This window comes from Hordeum vulgare, chromosome 7H (genome assembly GCF_904849725.1).
Source record: "Hordeum vulgare subsp. vulgare chromosome 7H, MorexV3_pseudomolecules_assembly, whole genome shotgun sequence".
Taxonomy (NCBI): domain Eukaryota; kingdom Viridiplantae; phylum Streptophyta; class Magnoliopsida; order Poales; family Poaceae; genus Hordeum; species Hordeum vulgare.
This window is the reverse complement of record NC_058524.1, coordinates 18214059-18229399: the sequence shown is the minus strand read 5'-3', so window position 1 is coordinate 18229399 and position 15341 is coordinate 18214059.

Below are 15341 nucleotides of genomic sequence, written 5' to 3'. Positions count from 1 at the left end.
ACGACGACGACCGCAACACAGTGTAAAGCTAGCTAGATCAAGCTAGCAATCAGCCGACTGTACAAGAACGTACGTGCAAAGTCGCTGCTGTACGAGTCGCTAAGGTATACAAGCTGATGGCAAAACAGGGTCGTATCGGTCCTGTGGATTTGTATTGATTTGATCTCTTGCGGCTTGATCTATTACAAGGGGTATACTACGTGTGTGTATATATAGCAGCTAGAACCGAATAAGCTATCCTACTCGGATACATATTCTAATCCTAATACTACCAGGTGACTGCTTGTGTACAACCAACACAAACATCAATGTCGTGGTTATTCCTAACACTCCCAGGGTTGCTCTCTGTCGGGTCCATGATTTGAACGACAAACACCTACATGACAATCAAAGTAACTGATGCATCAGTGATAATCAAAACCCCAACAAATGCCCACCCACAAAAACCCCAACTTTCCCTCACTATAGAACCCTAAACCTAGCATCCATACAGAGGGGGAAAACACCAAATGCTCAGAACGGATGCATATCGCGTACCTGATTCTGCTTTGTCGTAGTGCATGTCGGAGAGCCGCGTGATCAGTCGCCGTTAGCCATGGCCGCCGCGGAGAAGTTCATGCGTCCAGCCGTAGGGAACAGAGCGAGGGGGAGGGAAACAGAGCGAGGGGAATGGGAACAGAGCAAGGGGAGGCGAACAAAGCTGGTCTGGCTCAACCAGTTTTCCCCAGCGCACCTCGCATATTCAGCGATCCCAGTCTCTCCCAGCGCCACATCCGCAATCCCCTGTTTGGGAACGAGCTGAAGGGCCATGACGACCGGGATTTGAAAGGTGGGGGTGTCGATTTCAGGGATTAGAAGGTGGAGGTTCGGATCCGACGAAGCGTATGAAGATAGGGTTGTTTTCAGACTTCACCCCGTCTTGCATGGTCGCCTGCAAGAACATGTGCGAGCCCATGCCCGTTTGAACTCCCTGATCGCCGCCCAACGACGGCACCGGCGACGCTGGGGTATGGCGGCCGGCCACGCATGGTACTTCGAAGTTTTTTTTACCGTTGTGCGGTTAACGCCATGTAACTTGTGTTGGGGAAATAGCCAACTCTTTATTAATGTTTCCTTAGGCGATTATATCTCTGTCGCGCGTCACAAGTCGTCTCCATACACGAATTGAATGGCGGTACGGTTAGGCAAACCGTCCGTATCCGCCCGGACCGCGTTGTGCAGGTGATCCGGCCGCCCAACCACGGAAGCTATCTAAGGCGGGCTCGTAACGATGATCCGGTCGTACTTTCTCTCATAATAAAAGACAAACGTGAGGGGGGTGGGGGGGGGGCTTTATAGGTGTTTGGACCGTTTTCAAGCCAGCTTCTCACTGCCCTAGCACACCATCTCCCCTCCCGTCCTTCGTGCGCTTTCCATCCCACGTGCCGCTTGCCGCATCGTATTGATGTCGACCTAGAACATGCAATGATAGCCGCAATTCGACCGAGCAGATAGGCAACACAGACAGAAGCGACAACTCCGGCGCCACCGCTTCAATGTGGACGACACGTCCCCAGAAACCAACTCCGACCGTTGCACCACATTGAAGCGGGCTGAACTCCCCTCCATCTGGCCTGGCCGCGGTTATTTAAGTCCTACGTCGGTGATGAAAGACTCCTTCGACAAGGAGGAGATGAAGGAGGATCAACGACCATGTATCCTCTCGGAGGTGGCTTAGACGAACGAAGAATCCGTCTGTAAAATGGAGATAATAACGGAGCGTTGCTCCATCAGATGGGCACGGTGCCACCAACATCGGTGCACGTGAAGGAGTAGCCATCGTCCCCGCCGCAGGTCCAGCAACTCCGACAGGTGAAGGACAAGCAACCGTCCCTGCCGCGCAACTGCCGCGTCCACATCGTCGACCGCGTGAAGAAGGAGCCCCCTCCCAACGCCTCCGCTGCGTGAAGGACGAGCCGGTGTTGTCCGCAGCACACACCCGGTACACACGGATTGACGGGCGCTCCTCGCCACCATGATGCCATCGGCCCAGATAAAGGAGGAGTCGCCTCCCGCGATCGCCAAGGCGCGTGGCCGCATCCTCCACTACCTCGGAGGCTGCGATGCCTCTGGCTCTCGGGTTATGGTATCCGGGGCCGAGCGCACGACGCGGTAGAAGGCGGGGTACAACCGACGCAGTGCCGGTCATCGCTTCACTTTCGCCCAGACAGACATGGTAGTGGAATGATCCACAATGACCTAGACCTCGCCGCTATGTGGGTGCTCGACCGCTCCGTCACCATCGCGGAGGCAGCCGCCAGGCACCGTTGCCGCCTTGACGGCAAGATCGCCAAGATCAGCAAGTTGTGGTCGCTTAGCGACTGTGCCGACAATGCCTGCAGGGGCAATGCCGGCGTCAGCGTCTTCGACAGTTGCCAAGGCGGCCCTTCGCACGATACAATAGGAGGTGGAGTGGCTCCTTCGGCGCTCGACAAAACAGTAGGTTGCCGTGGCCCTCGGGCATCCTTGTGCCGCTAGTGGGACGACAACTACGATGATGACAACACGGACGCTCACGACGATGCGACGGGACAAGGCGGGCACGCTAATGAGGTGGTCGTCCGATATAAGGTTTAGTGTTTTTATAGTTTCTAGTAAGAACGATTGAATTACCCTCCGTTTATGTAAAATATAAAGAATTTTGAATGAAATCCATGAGGTTGGAATAAATTTCATCCAGTTAGTTTGAATTGTTGATCAAATCTATGCAAACAACGTTGAATGTCGACCTTCTGTATCCGTGTCCGTGGATTGATCCCTCTGTCCGCGGACGGATGCGGGAACAAATTTGAGTATCACCGCTGAAGATGTCCTTTGTTTGTTGGGTAACTGCGCATGGGAAACAAAAAATTTCCTACGCGCATGAAGACCTATCATGGTGATGTCCATCTACGAGAGGGGATATTCGATCTAAGTACCCTTGTAGACCGCACAGCAGAAGCGTTAGTGAACGCGGTTGATGTAGTGGAACGTTCTCACGTCCCTCGATCCGCCCCCGCGAACCGTCCCGCGATCAGTCCCACAATCTAGTGCCGAACGGACGGCGCCTCCGCGTTCAGCACACGTACAACTCGACGATGATCTCGGCCTTCTTGATCCAGCAAGAGAGACGGAGAGGTATATGAGTTCTCCGGCAGCGTGACGGTGCTCCGGAGGTTGGTGATGATCTTATCTCAGCAGGGCTCCGCCCGAGCTCCGCAGAAACGCGATCTAGAGGTAAAACCGTGGAGATATGTGGTCGGGCTGCCGTGGCAAAGTTGTCTCAAATCAGCCCTAAAACCTCCGTATATATAGGGGGAAGAGGGGGAGCCTTGCCTTGGGGTCCAAGGACCCCCAAGGGGGTCGGCCAAGCCAAGGGGGGCAACCCTCCCCTTCCAAACCGAATCCAACTAGGTTTGGAAGGAGGAGTCCTTCCCCCTTTTCCCACCTCCTCTTTTTTTTCTTTTCTCTTTGATTTTCTTCCTATGGCGCATAGGGCTTTCTTGGTCTGTCCCACCATCCCACTAAGGGCTGGTGCGCCACCCCCAAGGCCTATGGGCTTCCCCGGGGTGGGTTGCCCCCCCCCCCCCCCCGGTGAACACCCGGAACCCATTCGTCATTCCCGGTACATTTCCGGTAACTCCGAAAACATTTCGGTAATCAAATGAGGTCATCCTATATATCAATCTTCGTTTCCGGACCATTCCGGAAACCCTCGTGACGTCCGTGATCTCATCCGGGACTCCGAACAACATTCGGTAACCAACCATATAACTCAAATACGCATAAAACAACGTCGAACCTTAAGTGTGCAGACCCTGCGGGTTCGAGAACTATGTAGACATGACCCGACGGACTCCTCGGTCAATATCCAATAGCGGGACCTGGATGCCCATATTGGATCCTACATATTTCGAAGATCTTTATCGGTCGAACCTCAGTGCCAAGGATTCATACAATCCCGTATGTCATTCCCTTTGTCCTTCGGTATGTTACTTGCCCGAGATTCGATCGTCAGTATCCGCATACCTATTTCAATCTCGTTTACCGGCAAGTCTCTTTACTTGTTCCGTAATACAAGATCCCGCAACTTACACTAAGTCGCATTGCTTGCAAGGCTTGTGTGTGATGTTGTATTACCGAGTGGGCCCCGAGATACCTCTCCGTCACACGGAGTGACAAATCCCAGTCTCGATCCATACTAACTCAACGAACACCTTCGGAGATACCTGTAGAGCATCTTTATAGTCACCCAGTTACGTTGCGACGTTTGATACACACAAAGCATTCCTCCGGTGTCAGTGAGTTATATGATCTCATGGTCATAGGAACAAATACTTGACACGCAGAAAACAGTAGCAACCTAATGACACGATCAACATGCTACGTCTATTAGTTTGGGTCTAGTCCATCACATGACTCTCCTAATGATGTGATCCCGTTATCAAGTAACAACACTTGCCTATGGCCAGGAAACCTTGGCCATCTTTGATCAATGAGCTAGTCATGACAGTGTTTTGTCTATGTATCCACACAAGTATTGTGTTTCCAATCGATACAATTATAGCATGGATAATAAACGATTATCATGAACAAAGAAATATAATAATAACTAATTATTATTGCCTCTAGGGCATATTTCCAACAGTCTCCCACTTGCACTAGAGTCAATAATCTAGTTCACATCACCATGTGATTTCAACGAATCCAACACCCATATAGTTCTGGGGTCTGATCACGTCTTGCTCGTGAGAGAGGTTTTAGTCAACGGTTCTGAAACTTTCAGATCCGTGTGTTCTTTACAAATCTTTATGTCATCTTATAGATGCTGCCACTATGTGCTATTCGGAAATACTCCAAACATCTACTCTACTATACGAATCCGTTTCACTACTCATAGTTATTCGGATTAGTGTCAAAGCTTGCATCGACGTAACCCTTTACGACAAACTCTTTAACCACCTCCATAATCGAGAAAAATTCCTTAGTCTATTTAGTTACTAAGGATAACTTTGACCACTGATCAGTGATTCAATCCTAGATCACTCTGTGTACCTCTTAACAGACTTGTTGCATGGCACACAACAGGTGCGGTACTCAGCATGGCATACTTTAGAGTCTACGGCTAAGGCATAGAAGACGACCTTCGTCTATTCTCTTTATTGTGCCGTGGTCGGGTTTTGAGTCTTACTCAAATTCACACCTTACAACGCAACCAAGAACTCCTTCTTTGCTGATCCATTTTGAACTCCTTCAAAAACTTGTCAAGGCATGCATCTTGTTGAAACTTCCATTAAGCGCTTTTGATCTATCTCCATAGATCTTTGATGCTCAACGTTCAAGTAGCGCAATCCAGGTATTCCTTTGAAAACTCCTTTCAAACAACCTTGTATGCTTTACAGAAATTCTACATTACTTCTGATCCACAATATGTCAACCACATATACTTATGAGAAATTCTATAGTGCTCCCACTCACTTCTTTGGAAATACAAGTTTCTCATAAACCTTGTATAAACCCAAAATCTTTGATCATCTCATCAAAGTGTATATTCCAACTCCGAGATGCTTGCACCAGTCCATTGAAGGATCGCTGGAGCTTGCATACTTGTTAGTAACTTTAAGATCGACAAAACCTTCTAGTTGTATCACATACAATGTTTGCTCAAGAAAACCGTAGAGGAAACAATGTTTTGACATCCTATGTGCAACATTTCAAAAATAATGCAGCAACTACTAACATAATTCTAACAGACTTTTAGCATCGCAACGAGTGAGAAAGTCTCATCATAGTCAACTGCTTGATCTTGTCAGAAACATCTTTGCGACAAGTCGAGCTTTTCTTAATAGTGACTTATCACCATCATCGTCTGTCTTCCTTTTAAAGATCCATCGTTACTCAATAGTCCTATGACCATCAAGTAGTTCTTCCAAAGTCTACACTTTGTTTTCATACATGGATCCTCTCTCGGATTTCATGGCCTCCAGCCATTTGTCGGAATCCGGGCCCACCATTGCTTTCTCCATAACTCGTAGGTTCACTGTTGCTCAACAACATGACCTCCAAGACAGGGTTATCGTACCACTCTGCAGTAGTAAGCGGCCTTGTCAACCTACGAGGCTTGTAGTAACTTGATCCGATGCTCGATGATCACCATCATCAGCTTTCACTTCAATTGGTGTAGGCGCCCTAAGAACAATTTGCTGCGCCCTGCTACACACTGGTTGAAGTGATGGTTCAATAACCTCATCAAGTTCTACCACCCTCCCACTCAATTCTTTCGAGAGAAACCTTTCCTCGAGAAAGGATCCGTTTCTAGAAACAAACACTTTGCTTTCGGATCTGAGATAGGAGATGTACCCAACTGTTTTGGATATCCTATGAAGATGCATTTATCCGCTTTGGGTTCGAGCTTATGAGACTGAAACTTTTTCACATAAGTGTCGAAGCCCCAAACTTTCAAGAAACGACAGTTTAGATTTCTCTAAACCTCAGTCTATATTGTGTCATCTCAACGGAAATACGCGGTGCCCTATTTAAAGTGAATGCGGTTGTCTCTAATGCATAACCCATAAATGATAGTGGTAATTCGATAAGAGACATCATAGCATGCACCATACCAAATAGTGCGTGGCTATGACGTTCAGACACATCATCACACTATGATGTTCCACGTGGCATGAACTCCGAAACAATTTCCACATTGTCTTATCTGCGTACCAAAACTCGTAACTCAGATATTCATTTCTATGATCATATCGTAGACAGTTTATCCTCTTGTTACGACGAACTTCACTCCGAAACAGAATTGAACTTTTCAATATTTCAGACTTGTGATTCATTAAGTAAATACTCTAGTATCTACTCAAATCGTCATTGAAGTAAGAACATAATGATATCCACTGCGTGCCTCAGCACCCATTGGACTGCATACATCAAAATGTATCACTTCCAACAAGTTACTATCTTGTTTCATCTCAATGAAAACAAGGCCTTGCTCATGTGGTATGATTTGCATGTCACTAGTGATTCAAAATCAAGTGAGTATAAAGATCCATCAGCATGGAGCCTCTTCATGCAATTTACACCAACATGACTCAAGCGGCAGTGCCACAAGTAAGTGGTACTATCATCATTACCTCGTATCTTTTGGCACCATTATTATGAACATGTGTAACACTACGATCGAGATTCAATAAACCATTGAAGGTGATTTATTCAAGCAAATAGAGTAACCATTATTCTCTTTAAATGAATAATCGTATTGCAATAAACACGATCCAATCATGTTCATGCTTAACGCAAGTACCAAATAACAATTATTTAGTTTTAATACCAATCCCGATGGTAGATGGAGTGTGCGACGTTTGATCATATCAACCTTGGAAATACTTCCAACACGTATCGTCACCTCGCCTTTAGCTAGTCTCCGTTTATGCCGTAGCTTTCATTTCGTGTCACTAATCACTTAGCAACCGAACCGGTATCTAATACCCTTGTGCTACTAGGAGTACTAGTAAAGTACACATCAACGTCATGTATATGAAATATACTTCTTTCGACTTTTGCCAGCCTTCTTATCTACCAAGTATCTAGAGTTGCTCCGCATCAGTGACTGTTCCCCTCATTACAGAAGCACTTAGTCTCGGGTTTGGGTTTAATCTTGGGTCTCTTCATTAGTGCAGCAACTGTTTTGCCGTTTCACGAAGTATCCCTTCTAGCCCTTGCCTTTCTCGAAACTTAGTGGTTTTACTAACCATCAACTATTGATGCTCCTTCTTGATTTCTACTTTCACAGTGTCAAACATCGCGAATCGTTCAAGGATCATTGTATCTATCCTTGATATGTTATAGTTCATCACGAAGCTCTCACAGCTTGGTGGCAGTGACTTTGGAGAACCATCACTATCTCATCTGGAAGATTAACTCCCACTTGATTCAAGCGATTGTCGTACTCAGGCAATCTGAGCACATGCTCAACGATTGAGCTTTTCTCCTTTACTTTGTGGACAAAGAATCTTGTCGGAGGTCTCGTACCTCTTAACAAGGGCACAAGCATGAAGTCACAATTTCATCTCTTTAGAACATCACTTATGTTCCGTGACGTTTCAAAACGTCTTCGGCGCCTTGCTTCTAAGCCATTAAGTATTTTGCACTGAACTATCATGTAGTCATCAGAAACGTGTATGTTGGATGTTCACAACATCCACAGACGACGCTCGAGGTGCAGCACACCGAGTGGTGCATTAAGGACATAAGCCTTCTGCGCAGCAACGAGGACAATCCTCTGCAAAGTTTGCTACTATCAACTTTCAACTAAATTTTCTCTAGGAACATATAAAAACAGTAGAGCTATAGCGCAAGCTACATCGTAATTCGCAAAGACCATTAGCCTATGTTCATGACAATTAGTTCAATTAATCATATTACTTAAGAACTCCCACTCAAAAAGTACATCTCTCTAGTCATTTGAGTGGTACATGATCCAAATCCACTATCTCAAGTCCGATCATCACGTGAGTCGAGAATAGTTTCAGTGGTAAGCATCTCTATGCTAATCATAGCAACTATACGATTCATGCTCGACCTTTCGGTCTCATGTGTTCCGAGGCCATGTCTGCACATGCTAGGCTCGTCAAGCTTAACCCGAGTGTTCTGCGTGTGCAACTGTTTTGCACCCGTTGTATGTGAACGTTGAGTCTATCACACCCGATCATCACGTGGTGTCTCGAAACGAAGAACTGTCGCAACGGTGCACAGTCGGGGAGAACACAATTTCGTCTTGAAATTTTAGTGAGAGATCACCTCATAATGCTACCGTCGTTCTAAGCAAGATAAGGTGCATAAAGGATTAACATCACATGCAATTCATAAGTGACATGATATGGCCATCATCATGTGCTTCTTGATCTCCATCACTAAAGCACTGGCACGATCTTCTTGTCACCGGCGTCACACCATGATCTCCATCATCATGATCTCCATCAACGTGTCGCCATTGGGGTTGTCGTGCTACTCATGCTATAACTACGAAAGCTACGTCCTAGCAATATAGTAAACGCATCTGCAAGCACAAATGTTAGTTTAAAGACAACCCTATGGCTCTTGCCGGTTGCCGTACCATCGACGTGCAAGTCGATATTTAACTATTACAACATGATCATCTCATACATCCAATATATCACATCACATTGTTGGCCATATCACATCACAAGCATACCCTGCAAAAACAAGTTAGACGTCCTCTAATTTTGTTGTTGCATGTTTTACGTGGTGACCATGGGTATCTAGTAGGATCGCATCTTACTTACGCAAACACCACAACGGAGATATATGAATTGCTATTTAACCTTATACAAGGACCTCCTCGGTCAAATCCGATCCAACTAAAGTTGGAGAAACCGACACTTGCCAGTCATCTTTGAGCAACGGGGTTACTCGTAGCGATGAAACCAGTCTCTCGTAAGCGTACGAGTAATGTCGGTCCAAGCCGCTTCAATCCAACAATATCGCGGAATCAAGAAAATACTAAGGAGGGCAGCAAAACGCACATCACCGCCCATAAAAACTTTTGTGTTCTACTCGAGAAGACATCTACGCATGAACCTAGCTCATGATGCCACTGTTGGGTAACACCGCATGGGAAACAAAAAATTTCCTACGCGTACGAAGACCTATCATGGTGATGTCCACCTACGAGAGGGGATATTCGATCTACGTACCCTTGTAGACCGCACAGCAGAAGCGTTAGTGAACGCGGTTGATGTAGTGGAACGACCTCACGTCCCTCGATCCGCCCCGCGAACCGTCCCGCGATCAGTCCCACGATCTAGTGCCGAACGGATGGCACCTCCGCGTTCAGCACACGTACAGCTCGACGATGATCTCGGCCTTCTTGATCCAGCAAGAGAGACGGAGAGGTAGATGAGTTCTCCGGCAGCGTGACGGCGCTCCGGAGGTTGGTGATGATCTTATCTCAGCAGGGCTCTGCCCGAGCTCCGCAGAAACGCGATCTAGAGGTAAAACCGTGGAGATATGTGGTCGGGCTGCCGTGGCAAAGTTGTCTCAAATCAGCCCTAAAACCCCCGTATATATAGGGGTAAGAGGGGGAGCCTTGCCTTGGGGTCCAAGGACCCCCAAGGGGGTCAGCCGAGCCAAGGGGGGCAACCCTCCCCTTCCAAACCGAATCCAACTAGGTTTGGAAGGAGGAGTCCTTCCCCCTTTTCCCACCTCCTCTTTTTTTTTCTTTTCTCTTTGATTTTCTTCCTATGGCGCATAGGACCTTCTTGGTCTGTCCCACCAGCCCACTAAGGGCTGGTGCGCCACCCCCAAGGCCTATGGGCTTCCTCGGGGTGGGTTGCCCCCCCCGGTGAACACCCGGAACCCATTCGTCATTCCCGGTACATTCCCGGTAACTCCGAAAACATTCCGGTAATCAAATGAGGTCATCCTATATATCAATCTTCGTTTCCGGACCATTCCGGAAACCCTCGTGACGTCCGTGATCTCATCCGGGACTCCGAACAACATTCGATAACCAACCATATAACTCAAATACGCATAAAACAACGTCGAACCTTAAGTGTGCAGACCCTGCGGGTTCGAGAACTATGTAGACATGACCCGAGGGACTCCTCGGTCAATATCCAATAGCGGGACCTGGATGTACATATTGGATCCTACATATTTCGAAGATCTTTATCGGTTGAACCTCAGTGCCAAGGATTCATACAATCCCGTATGTCATTCCCTTTGTCCTTCGGTATGTTACTTGCCCGAGATTCGATCGTCAGTATCCGCATACCTATTTCAATCTCGTTTACCGGCAAGTCTCTTTACTTGTTCCGTAATACAAGATCCCGCAACTTACACTAAGTCGCATTGCTTGCAAGGCTTGTGTGTGATGTTGTATTACCGAGTGGGCCCCGAGATACCTCTCCGTCACACGGAGTGACAAATCCCAGTCTCGATCCATACTAACTCAACGAACACCTTCGGAGATACCTGTAGAGCATCTTTATAGTCACCCAGTTACGTTGCGACGTTTGATACACACAAAGCATTCCTCCGGTGTCAGTGAGTTATATGATCTCATGGTCATAGGAACAAATACTTGACACGCAGAAAACAGTAGCAACAAAATGACACGATCAACATGCTACGTCTATTAGTTTGGGTCTAGTCCATCACATGATTCTCCTAATGATGTGATCCCGTTATCAAGTAACAACACTTGCCTATGGCCAGGAAACCTTGACCATCTTTGATCAATGAGCTAGTCAACTAGAGGCTTACTAGGGACAGTGTTTTGTCTATGTATCCACACAAGTATTGTGTTTCCAATCAATACAATTATAGCATGAATAATAAACGATTATCATGAACAAAGAAATATAATAATAACTAATTATTATTGCCTCTAGGGCATATTTCCAACAATGTTACCGTATACAATCCTGGTAGGAAGTGACCTCACTAATTGACGGCTGTAATGTTTTTGGGGCACTCCAAAGTGTGAAGGTGTGTATGTATGTCTTGTTGGTAAAATGTCTAGGTTATCAACCAGCAAGCTATTATACAATTACTTCAATGGCTTGTACCTAAGTTATCCAATATGAGGCGAGAAATAAAAGTGATTGCTTTCTATTTCAACTTGGTTATTATGTAAGGAATGTTGGTTAATCTACGTACAACTACAAATCAGTTAAACCCAACTTCAAATTTTCTGCAAATTGGAACAAACACATTGGCTGCCATTAGATATTCTGCACAGATCTCAGAGCAAGTGATAGTGTCACCTCATCAGATGAGAACGTCGCATTGGGCAAAAACAAAGCCAATGTCTATATCCATGTCCAAACTACTCACAAGGCGACAACAAGAAATCGTCTGTTTCCCTCTCCCCCACTTGTTTGTCGAACCCTTCTTCTCACATCATCGGTTTTCGTCGATGATGGTGCGGGCGGCGATTCGGAGCGTTGGCGGAGATGTCGGGCCTGATGCCTCTCGGTGCTGGTGGTGAGCATTGGTAAGGGACACCGTGGCTGGCGGTGGCCGAGGCCGAGACGACGTGCTCTCTTTTCCTCCTTACCCCTGTTCCGTCTTTACGTGGCGGGCTCTTTCAATGACGGCTGCATTTGAAGCAAGCCAACTGCATCATGGGTGGTTGTCGTTGGCCTCGTCAGGAATGACTGCAAGTGCCTTCTTTCCTCACTCTGTGTACGCCACCTTCTTCTCGACATTCCGTGTCTGCGCATAGGCTGGTCATGGTGGGCAACGAAGGCACCGATGGAGGATGGGCTGCGCTATGGGATTTGGATGCACGAGTCAAGAGATAAGACGTTTTGAATAAATAAATCTATGAAAAAGGACAAACTCTCATATTGTGACAAGTAGCATACAAGAATTGTGTCACTTGCGTGTGTCTGAGAAGGTGAGCGTGATCTTTGCAACGGGTAACCCTTAACTAGTGATTTCGAAGACCTCCTCGTAAGTGCCTATAGCATTGAAAATGATAATTGGAGCTTTCGCGAACAAGAGCATGTCGTGTCCCATTAAGCTTCGCTCCCTCGCTTTGCTTCTTTGTTCACTCGCTCAACTCCACTTCCATGCTTTCGTTTTTTACCGTCTATGTTGTGCAGAACGGAGTAGCAGAGCAGGACATAGCCAACCTTTAAAGATGGACCTTGCTCGAGGAACACCTAGGGAAGAAGGGAGTCCGACGTCTTTCTTCTCTATCACTGAAGAGGGACCCTACACCCTTGCCATGGCTCGTAGGTGCCGCACCGTCGGGATTTCGAGAAGCTTACCCTAGAGCTAGAAGAATGCCACCCTCACATCGTAAGGTTAACATAGGGCGAGCTCTTTGATTTGGGATATTCATAGTTGACCGTTCCAGCATGGTCCACTCCCAACTAGTTGGAGAAGGGAAGCTTAATAGAATCGAGCGCCAAAGAGAGGCATCTGGGAACCAAGCATAGATTCGAGAGGCAAGGGTAACATAGCACCGTTGTTGAGAAGACCCACATGTCTTCAATTGACGTCACGTCACTGCCTCCAGGAAGGCGATCCCTATCCCCTCCCGTTAGGATCGAGACGTCGCTCCGTCGGACCAAGTGACACACACCGCCACCTGAGATCACTAACCAGAAGATACGTTGACGCCTACGACCCGCAATACAACGAATAACTCGAAACACAAGCCAACCTCAACATCTCACCTTCAAAACTTCCGGTCCAAACCCCAACAACCCTAACGACACCTCTAGGAAGGCCACGACGCGCAAGGCATCGTCGGCGCCAAATCCAAAGTGGATTAAGGGTTTTCACCCAGGCATGGGATAGTAGAGCACGAGGCCTCGACTACGCCCCCATGGAAAAGAGCACTGCCCTTGGGCGTCGCCGCCATCGGGCCGACTGAACCTCTGGCCAAGGTTTCCCACGGGCCCTTAGCTAACCACCAAAACTCACCCATGCAGGAGCCTAAAAGCAAATCACATACCCCACAAGATGATGAGAGAGAAAGAGAGAGATAAGCTCCAGATTTAACACAGAAGAAACTCAGTGTCACGGCCGGACTCCACCAGTCACCGCCACCCGCTCGGCCGAGCACGCTGGCCGACACCACCTGCTTATGTCACCGGCTACCCGCGGCCGCCGCCTCACAGGCTGGGGCCGCCACCCCAGGAACCACATGCCTCTGAGAGGGGATGGAACACCGAGATCCCCGATGCCACCTTCAACGGCGCCCATGCGGGCTTCCCGGCGGTTGTGTTTGGTACCGGTGAGGGACTTAAGGTAGTGGAGGGGCGGCGATGACCTGGAACCCTAGCCGCCCCTGAGTTGCCGGAGGGGGGGGGGGGGGGGGGCAACGCGAGGGCAAGGGCGAGAGGTCAAAAAACCCTGAACTGCTCCAGATCGCTGCCTGGCTTCTTGGTATTTCGATGTTTTCACTTGGTAACTATCACCCACCTTCCGGTCATGACCGCTTCAAATTTATGTTGGCTGCACTAACAAAAGGTGACTGACTACCATTTTGAACCTGGTGAATGACTGACCTCTCTTTGCTTATCTCATTCTTAATTGATTTTTGATGGCGAGCTTATTGACACTTGAAAATTAGACGGGGCAAGTCTTTTTATCTTAATTGTTGAGAAGATCAATCATACATAATTATTGATGCCAAAACATGTGGTTGCTGAGCTTTAGGTATAATTTAATTAATTTCTTGCACCAATAATCATCATATTGTTTATTGCTAGAGGTTGAAAATACACATATTTAAGACAGTAAAACTGCACCTAAAGCGAGCTCTCTCATGCTCCCAACACTAACGACCGTCAGATTTTGCTTTTAATCATTTCTGGCCGACAGATGATCGTTTCAGCACTTGATTACCGCGACTTGGGCCGCATGTCCTAAGGGGCTGCTACTCTAGCGATTTTTTCGAAGGCGTGTGGTTGATTGGGCTTTGGATGGGCTGGTATGATAGCCCATCTGTGTACGCGTTGTAGGGCTTGATTGATCCAGACGAGGCAACAACGCGGACGGTGTATTCCAGACGAGGCAACGACGCGGGTGGTGTGATCCAGAGGCCAAATTTTCCAAAAAAAAAAATTGCATCAAAATAAAGATCGCAAACCACAAGAAAATAATTAATGTAATACAAATATACCTTAAGCGATTACAATCCTACATAAATATACAAAATTAAACCCTCACTAAAAACGTTCAACATACACATCAATACACAAAAACTGCTGCTGCAAAAGTATTAATACCTATACAGGCCCCTATCAGCCTAATTTAAATATTACACACAAATAAGAAAATTACTATTATGTGGCCCATAACACCACAAATTTTTCAAAAAAATAAAGCAAATAAAATGCAACAAAATAAACATCGCAAACCACAAGAAAATAATTACTGTTATACAAATATATCAATAATAATTGCATCCTAAATTTATAATAGACGGGCGCAGCAACGCGCGCCTTTCATGATCTAGTATTTTTATTGAGACGTGTGTGCATGTGCACCGGCCTTACTATATTATACCTAAATAGTTGATATCCACAAACTTATTTATCTAGCATGAAAACATACAACCTCATCTATAGTGGTGCATGGAAAAAGCTCACCTTAACAGCAACCATGCACGTGCATGGAGAGAGGTCCGTCACAACAAGCAATTATGCATGAAAAAAATGCTTCATATTTTATTATACGACTTATATTCAATAAATATCTCACAACTACCCCTTCATACCAAAATACTTGTAGTTGGAGAGAACTAAACTAGCTCTCCTCAACTACAAGTA